We start from the raw sequence: 10000 nt of genomic DNA, 5'->3' as shown, positions 1-10000 counted from the left end.
CGGGCGGGTGTGTTCCCATATCGACTTCTATTACTGATAAATTAATTGGAGCACCCCATACCTCTTCTGAAAGCAACATGGCGACTTGTATTAATATAAATACAAATAATTTAAATGATATGGATAACTCTAACCAAACCATGTACGAACTGTACTGCCCAGCAATGGGGGTAACTGTTGACAACGATTCTGTTTTCGGACATTTCGGCAACTTATTTCAAGTCGGTGTCCAAGACGACAAGAATATAATGTGTCGCATCCATTTGAGGCCCATTGAACAGGACGATCTGTCTCAACACCCATTTATTATTGCTGATAGAAAAACCTATCAACCCAGATTTTTTCATAAAGACCAAGAAATCCCAGACATTATTTGCGAGGATGATTTTCACAAATATTTCGTGTGCTACCAGGAAGAGCACATGTCTCGATCACCAACCAGCCCCGCTGCTGACCGCCAGAGTCCCCCGGGGGTTCGAACACCGCCACCAGCACAGGGTATCCCCAACATGGAGTGGCAGGAAGTCAGCAGAGGGGGAATCAATAAAAGGTGCTTCGCCCAAATGGACAACAGCCCAAGCAAGGACCGAGCAACAAAAACAAATCGTTACCACACACTGAGCGAGGAAGAGGACGACTTCCAGACAGCGACAGCTCAACCTGATGCACCTGTCAACCCCCCCAACACAGTTACACCCACGCCCACCTCGCACAGTACCACCAAGGCACATAAACCTCCGCCGGGCAAAGCTGGCCCAGCGATACCAGAAAAATTTGCCCCCAACAAGTTCCCGATGCCACCTGTGACGGTGAAAACTGGCATGAACCAGGCGTTCCACCAATACAAGCCGGCTCTCAAACAGTTAATGAAAAATGACTACGCCATCATTGTGACAAAGCACAATGTAAAGATAAAGACTGCCACCATCCCAGACCAGGAAAACCTAATAAAATTCCTTAAAGAAAAGAACTTTGAATGTTTCACACACCCGCGCCCAGACCAAAGGAACTCTCGATTTGTCATCCGAGGACTGGATGTCGACTACGACCAGGACGAGCTTGCTGCCCAAGTACGCTCCCTCGGTCTTGATGTTGCATCAGTGAAACGGATGGACCGGCGTACTCCAACTGGGGAGGACATCCCAGTGCCGCTGTTCCTCATTTCGCTCAATGGAACTGCCCAGCTATCCCCCATCCTCGGCCGCCACTACCTGGACCACATGGAGGTCAGGTTCGAGGCCTACCGAGGACGCCAGGAAATTCAACGCTGCGTGCAATGTCAACGCTGGGACCACTCCATCCACCTCTGCTGGATGAAGCCCAGATGCGTGCGGTGCCCGGGCGCCCACCCTTCCACGGAGTGCCCCAACGTTTCAGATGCCCCACCACACTGCGCCAACTGCGCGGACCATGACCTCCCGGCCAACATGCACATCGCCGCCTCCAAGGACTGCCCAGTCAGGCTGTCCATGCTGAATGCTAAGGTAAACCGCACAGCACAGCCACAACAAAAACTGCCCACCACCACCAGCTTCCCCCCACTTCCTCCCCCAAGAAACACATTCGCAAGCCAACTGAAAACATTCAAAACACAAGCAATAACCACACCAACCCACGACACACCACTGCCACAAGCCACTCAACTCCCAGCTCGCGTCACTCGCGTTCCTTCTAACTCAATGCCTCGTCATGCCAGTTACAATCATCCACCCCCTAAAAATCAACAAGCTAATGCTGAACCCAATGTCCTAAACGAATTTGCCGAATTGATTAAGTTAATTAAAGACCTCAACTTGCTGAAATGGGTTCCCTTTTTACTAGATGCCATCCGGAAATTTAAATCATCGCAGAACCAAGACGAGAAGTGCACAGTGATTTTCTCCGTCCTTAGTGCAATTGCCAATGCCCTCCCTTAAAATCATTATCTGGAATAGCAACAGCATCGCCAACAAGGCAGCCGAGTTCAATCATTTCATTTCACTCCACAAACCAGACCTGGTGTTCTTGGCGGAAACCTGGCTCAGGGCTGGCGTTCCGTTCACGGTGCCGGGATATGTGACGCATCGGGCCGACCGGTTGGGTGGCAAACAGGGGGGCGTGGCTCTTCTTGTGCGCCAAGCTTTGTCGCACCATAGGCGCCAAACGCCTCAATTGCAGCACATGGAAGCGGTAGCAGTTCGGCTGCATACGAACCCCACGCCCTTTACTGCCGTGGCCACTTACATCCCACCAACCACTCCATTCCCGGCAGAGGACCTCACCAGCCTTCGCCGGCTCGACTCACGCATCATACTGGCGGGTGACTTCAATGCCAGGCACAACTCCTGGGGCTGTCTCCGCAACAATTATAAAGGTATCGCCCTCCGCAAATACCTGAAGGAAACCACCTTAGTACTACATGCCCCTGACACGTTCACGTACCACCCACACTCCCATACTGGCAGCCCCAGTGTACTGGACCTGGTGATAGGCACATGCCTACCCAGAGTCAATCCCCTCAAAGTCTGCACCGACCTGACATCAGACCACTACCCTGTCATAGGGACAATTGACACCACAGTCACCCCTACTTCCACAAACACCATCTACGATTTCAAACAAGCTGACTGGAAAATGTATCGAACAGCTATGGACCAGCAGCTAGATCTGCAACATAAAGCCCGCACAAAGGAGGAACTTGACCAACATGTTCTTCACTTTGCTGACACCATTATCACCTCAGCCGCCCTCCATATCCCCAAAGTAAAACCGCACCCACTTGGAATACCACTCCCAGCCCACATCAAGACACTCATCTCGTACCGCAACAGGGCTCGGAGCCGATGGCAGCGTACCCGCCTACAGCCAGACAGGGACGACTACAATGCTCTGTTCCGACGGTGCAGAGTGGCCGTTGCTGAATGGAGGTCGGCGGGCGAAGTCAAAAAGCTCGACGCGCTGTCACTCGCAAATGGTTCGGTCTGGCGCTTCGCGCGCAGTCTCCGCGCCGCCAGGTCATCGATCCCGCCCCTAGAGGTGGACGGTGGCATGGCGGAGTCGGCGACTGACAGGGCGGAGTGCATGGCAAACCACTTTGTGAACTCATTCGCACCAGCACCCATACCACCTCACATCTCCAAGCTCCCCACACACTATCAACCCCCTCCGCCCCCAACGCCAGGCTCCCTCAAGACAGCTACGCCCAGGCAAGTGAGGAAGGAGATAGACCGCGTGCGTCATAACGCCGCTCCAGGCCCGGATGAAGTCACCCCACGCCTCCTCAAATCCATCTCACGCAAAGCACTCATCTACCTCACCAACATAATCAACAGCATTCTCATTTCAGGTCACTTCCCACGTCCATGGCGTGAGGCCACGGTAGTACCCATATTCAAGGGAAAAGGTGCATCCAATCGGCCGGCATCGTACCGTCCCATCGCCCTGCTCTCAGTGATATCAAAGGTAGCGGAGCGCATAGTTCTGGCCAGGCTGGAAGCGGAAGTAGCCCGGCTACAACCGCTGCCTGAATTCCAGTTTGGCTTCCGACGTCACTTATCAACACAACACGCATTAGCTCACGTCACCGACCAAATCACCCTCAGTTTCACACAAAGGACCCATACCGGCATGGTGTTGCTAGACCTGAGTCGTGCATTCGATACTGTCCACCATCACGCCCTAATCCTCAAGCTGGCCTTTCTGGGATTTAACCCTGCTCTTCGCTGCATCCTTCACTCTTTCCTGGAAGCCCGCACGTTCTGCGTACGGGTGGAAGGGTCCACTTCATCCTCTAGAGAGATCACTGCAGGAGTCCCTCAAGGGTCCACGCTCTCTCCCCTATTATTTTCCCTATATTCTCATGACATTCCCAAGCCCCCCGAATGCACGATTGTCATGTACGCGGATGACACCGCGCTGATGGTTAGACACCATGACCCCGTCCTTATTAAAGCCAGGCTGACCGCGGCCATCAACATAGTTAATCATTACTTTATGTCCTGGGGCATTCTCCCTAACCCCGCCAAAACCGAAGCCATTTTCTTCACCAGGCGACGCCCCCGCCTGCCACCCACACTGTTTGTGGGGGGCGCAGTGATAAAATGGAGCGATTCAGTGAAATACCTCGGTGTCACACTGGATCGCACATTGCGCTTCTCCCCGCACTTTTCGTCTGCCACTGCCCGGGCCTATCGCGCTTTTAACTCGATCTCCTCCCTCCTCCGCCCCCACAGCCCCTTGCCTGACCAGGACAGAGTGCGCCTCTTCAAGGCGTACATTGTCCCTATTTTACTGTATTCCTCTGTAATATTTGCCCATGTCCCCGACATCCGATTCCACCAAATAAAAACATGTTTCAATAAGCTACTCAGAGCAACACTCGGGAAATACAGACATGTAACTAACACACAATTACACGACCTTGCAGGCACACTATCACCACGCCAACTAGTCATTAAATACACAGACAAATTTTTCACAAAAGCATCACAACACCCGTCTACACTCATACAGAACATTGGACAACACAACATCACACGACCACACCCACATAAACTAATTACAGACTACCACCCAGGCAGGCCACCCTGACTGGGCAGAAGAAGAAAATCCTCCAACCAGCCACAAAAGTGTACAGTGCTACGGACATCCACCAAAGTGCCGTGCATCGAGACTGCAAATGAACGCCAACCAAAGCGACATAGATTCAAAAGTGCAACTTATGTAATATAGTGTACAATAGTGTAATATATAAGCTGCAAGCATAACTAAACCTACTCCCAAACTGTTCAGTGAAAAATATGTAACTATGTGTATGTAAATATCAATAATAATTTCTCTGTAAATATATTTCAACGTGTATGATCATCAGAAAACATTGAGCCCACAGGCTCCAGAACATTACAGAGGTTTTTTTAAACTTTTCCTCCTAAAAACAATTATTAAATAAATGTAAATGTATATAAGAAGTGTTGTATAATGTCTATAAACTATGGAAAAAGAGCACAATGTGCTGGCGTTCCACTATGTATACCTATGTAAATATCAATGTATGCAAACATCGCAATAAAAAGCTTTTGAATTTGAATTTGTCCGATCACCGAAGTTAAGCATCGTCGAGCGTGGTTAGTACTTAGATGGGTGACCGCTTGGGAACACCACGTGCCGTTGGCACTACTATTTTGCACCCTACAGAAAAAAATTTTTTTTTTAAAAATTTCAATTTTAAATTTTTTTTTCCCCCACAATCACCACATTTCCCCCCCCCCCCCCTAACACACACACTCACTCTCTCTCAATCAATCAATCAATCAATCAATCAATCAATCAATCAATCACTCACTCACTCACTCACTCACTCACCCACCCAGTAGCTGTGAATCTTTGCATGTGTATACCTCATACAAAATTCAAAGTGAAAAAATAAATATATAAGTGTATATGTATGTATGTATGTATGTATGTATGTATGTATATATGTATATATATATATATATATATATATATATATATATATATATATATATAAACACACACACACACACCTATTTTGAAGTTTCTCTGTTTCAGTGGGCAGTTATGTATAATAATGAGAGATTCAAAAAGACGTTGATAACAATGTCATCAATGCCTGTTTAGTGTGCTCATTTGTTGGATGGTCGGCAGCAATACTAGAGGTGGTACAGCTGTAACCTGTAAAATTGTACCTGCAATGTGTTGTGTATGGAAAAAAATAAAAATTATATCATCTAAATTTTTGTTATCCAACAATAACCTTCCCATCAATGCATGATGTCACAGTAGCCATAGCTCTACTCTTTCTGCCATATAACATTGGGGGAAAAAAAAAAAAAAAAAAGGAGCTATTAGAATAATAACAAAAGATAAAAAATCATCTAACTGCAGACCAAAATTCAAAAAACTTAAAGTCCTGACTGCCATAAATGAATACGTTCTAGAAACTTTTTATTCATTCTTAAGAAAAAGAAGAAAAAAAAAATTATTATTTTTTTTTTTTTTTTTTTTTTTTAGATATTCGCACATAGGTATAACACCAGAAATGCTAGTAAATTGAGGATAGTTGAACATAACACTAGGCGATTTGAAAATGGACTAAATTACTTGGGAGTAAAACTTTACAACTTAATATCACAGAAAATAACTAAAACAATTTACCAGTATTAAAAAAAAAAACAGTAAAAAAAATTCTTCTAGAATATCCTACCTACCCTCTGAAGCTATTCTTTAATTTGATTGATAATAGAGAAATTGAACTGTTAATTTGTTGAATGGACTTGTGATAACAGCTGCTTCATGTTTTGCATAAAGTTAAATTGTGTAACATGTTATGTATTTTTTTTTTTTGAAATTTTTTTTCTTGGTAACTTGCATCATGTAAATATTAATTGTCTGCACATACATGTTCTATATCCCGGAGCCTTGACTCCACGTGGGATCAACAGAACAAAAATACAAAAAAAAAAAAAAAAAATCCAGCTCACTAATCTAGGTGCATTTTGCTAACAATATTTGGAATATATATATATTTTTTTTTGTGTAACATGCAAATTCTGTATTATTCTGCACACATTATTTATAATCTTCTATCATTTTCTTAGATAATAACTATTAATTCATAAAATAGATTGTGTGTGCATAACCTCCTGGAAACATTTGCACTTACCTCCTACTTTACTTTTTCATTTAAGCAATCCTATTCGCATGTATACACTTAGGTTGCAGCATCGAAATTGTGTAAAATTCAAAGTGTGTATTGCCTGAAAAAAAAAAAAAAAAAAAAAAAGACATACCAAATATTTGCATACAGCGACACACTACATATTTGCACACAGTGGAGTTTTGCGGTAATTAACCTAGCACAATTTACCACACGCAATCACACGCCCGCGATGAGATAACACACTCGCTGTTTTCCTGTTGACCGGCACGAGGAGTAAGAAAAATTGATATTTACACGAGCACACACTCCCACACTAGTCACAACGTCGGTCATCAAGTTGTGTTGAAAATTCCTGTAGCCTCTGTTTTCCCAAATGATTTCACTTAAAATTTCATTTAACAAGACCATAAACAAATTTACAATACTAATTTCTTAAACAAACACTTCAGCGAACAAGTGACTGTCGCATTCATTACAAAGCTTACAACTTAACAGATGTTTCCGATGTGAAATAAAATAAGAAAATGTTTTACAACCAACCTAGAACATTTAGTCAAAACGTTTTTGTCCTGGTTTATGATTATTTTCCGTGACATGAATGTTTCAAAACTAATAAAAATACGAATGCAGCCAAATATAATGAAGTTAGCACATAAAAGACGACTTAAAATATTTCATTTTTCGAGAATTGGCAGAGCAAGAACGCACAGGTCCAACGGAAATTTCTTTAAAGATAAACGACCATCGGACAAAAACACCCCCTCCCCTCATCCTCAAAAATACGTGAATAATATACTTTTTCAATTATATTTTTATCGTTTTTTTTTTTTTTTTTTTTAATATACTCATTAAAACTTCAAAATAAGCAGGTACTCGTGTGTTTTTCTCTCTACAATGTACCTGATCTCGGTGCGTAAACCTACATCATTTAGAGATGGAATTAATGTACACATACAAGTAAAATTTTGTTCCATTGTAAAATTGAGAGAAAGAAGGTTTTCCAAACGCATTAAGTATGGAGACTTTAAATAAGATTACGAGCTTATAAATGTTTGCAACGAAATAAAGTGACCATGTATCTGCAATTTCAAAAATATTTTTGCTCTGCTAACCTCACATGCAAGCAAGTAAAAATAACCTCACAACTTACTTACCTCTCTCAATTTCGCAGTACCAAAACATAGAAGGGATAAATAGGATAGTTTTTATTCGAAATCCTGCAAGAGTTTTAATTTTTATTAAAATATTTCTCCAATGTAGCATGTGTGTGGAATACTTCATCAGCAACTTGCATCTGCACCTTGAGTGAATTGAAGGGCAGCCAGTTTTAAAAGCTAAACAGAAACTGCACTCTTGAGAATGCATCAGATCCAAGTGAAATGCTTGTTGTGTGTACAGTTAAAAGTTTTATTATTCACACAATGAAAATGTAAACAAAATTTACTCACAATAATAATCACATCATCCTTGGAGGTGCACGAAGAAAGCCATTCCAGGTGGCACTGAACAAGGTGATTTGCTAGTGCTTCCACAGCAAACAGCCTTCATGAAATTATCTCCACATTTTCAGCATACTATACACTAAAGTATACCTAAGTTAATTTAACCATTTTCAAGTGATTCCAGCACAAATTACGTATTTGATTCCTTGAATAACATCTGCAAATGAAAAGTTCCCTGTTTGGTGTAGCAGTAAATTTAAACAGCTCGCAGTGCAAATTAAACAGTGCAGCTGCCATAAAAAAATTACACTATTAGTGGAACTGCCCATTATGTCATCGTAGACTGCTGACATTTAGAAAACATTGAAAAATCAGTGCTAAAGAAGCCCTACATTACTTTCGCTGTCCAAAGTGCGCTGCTCCCTACGTGAGCAAGGCATCGAGAATTTTCTGAACCGTCCGCAACCAGAAAATTGGGTAACCAGATATTTGCAGAGAGAAAAATTTTATTTTCACTTTGCTCTTGCATTCTGTAGGATCAGTCTCGTCATGGCAGATACCGCAGCAGCGACTGCAGCACCAGCTGTTGCCCCATCACAGGCAGCTTCCCCGAAGAAAGGCAAGGCTGCGTCGAAGAAGCCACGAGCCAAGCCCGCGCACCCGCGCACATCTGAAATGGTGGCCTCTGCGATCAAGAGCCTCAAGGAAAGGGGCGGCTCATCACTGCAAGCCATCAAGAAATACGTCGCCTCTACCTACAAAGTAGATGCGGAAAAGCTGGCACCTTTCATCAAGAAATACTTGAAGGCAGCAGTGGCTAGCGGCGAGCTTGTCCAAACCAAAGGCAAGGGTGCGTCTGGCTCCTTCAAGCTGGCTTCAGGGACCACCGGTGCTCCGGACCAGCCCAAGGCTCCAAGCGGCAAGCGTGGTGCAGCTGCCCCTAAGGAAAAGAAGCGATCCGTAGCCAAGAAGGCAGCGGTGGGCAAGAAACCAGTCAAGAAGACTCCGCCTACAGCAGAAAAGAAAAAAAAGGCAGCAGCTGCAACCCCCAAGCCCAAGAAGGCACCTTCAAAGGCAAAAAAGGTGTCCAAACCTCCCACGAAGAAACCCCGTGCTCCAAAGCCAAAGAAGGTTGCCCCAAAGAGCAAGTCGCCCAAGAAAGCAGCCCCAAAGCGGAAATGAAGATGCCAGCAGGACCGCTGGCACTTTCTGTGGCACTGTACCACCTTATCGGCCCTTCTAAGGGCCAACAATACTAGTCATGAAGGTATCAGTTGTTGCAATCATTGCCTCCTATAGCCACACCTCTGCCGTTAGGTAAAATTCTGGTTAAAAAATTTCTTATGGTATTTGAAGCGGGGGAAATAAATAAATAAATAAAGAAATTTATCAATTACATTGTGTGTATAGTTTAGGTGCAAAATTATTTAAAGTTTTTAAGCAGGAAAACGTCTTACAAACATCTCACTCTTATTTCAGCATATATATATATATACACATATATACACACACACACACACATATTTTTTTTGTAAGGATTAGGTCTCAGGGTATTAATGGTGAACTTTATGCTGCTGCTGCTGCTGCTGCTGCTGATGGTGCTGCTACTGCAGACAGGCACTGTTTGAAGAGTTTTTATTTCCTATGCAGAATACATTGCATTGTGTGCAAATCTTTTGTGTACAATATAAACAACCACCTCAAAACACAGACACTATAACTGTGTTTTTCCAAATTCTTATTAATGTAATATATTATTGGCTGGGTAAAGGTCAACGACAGCTAATAGGTACAAAAAGCCAGACAACTGTTTTCCTTTCAAATTTGACAGTTATTTTTAGCCCTAATAAGGGCTGTTTTTTTTTTTCCCCCTTGCAAAAAAAATGGCAAGGAACTCAAG

Source organism: Bacillus rossius, unplaced genomic scaffold, assembly GCF_032445375.1.
Source record: "Bacillus rossius redtenbacheri isolate Brsri unplaced genomic scaffold, Brsri_v3 Brsri_v3_scf45, whole genome shotgun sequence".
NCBI classification, from domain to species: Eukaryota; Metazoa; Arthropoda; class Insecta; order Phasmatodea; family Bacillidae; genus Bacillus; species Bacillus rossius.
This window is presented reverse-complemented; position numbering follows the sequence as displayed.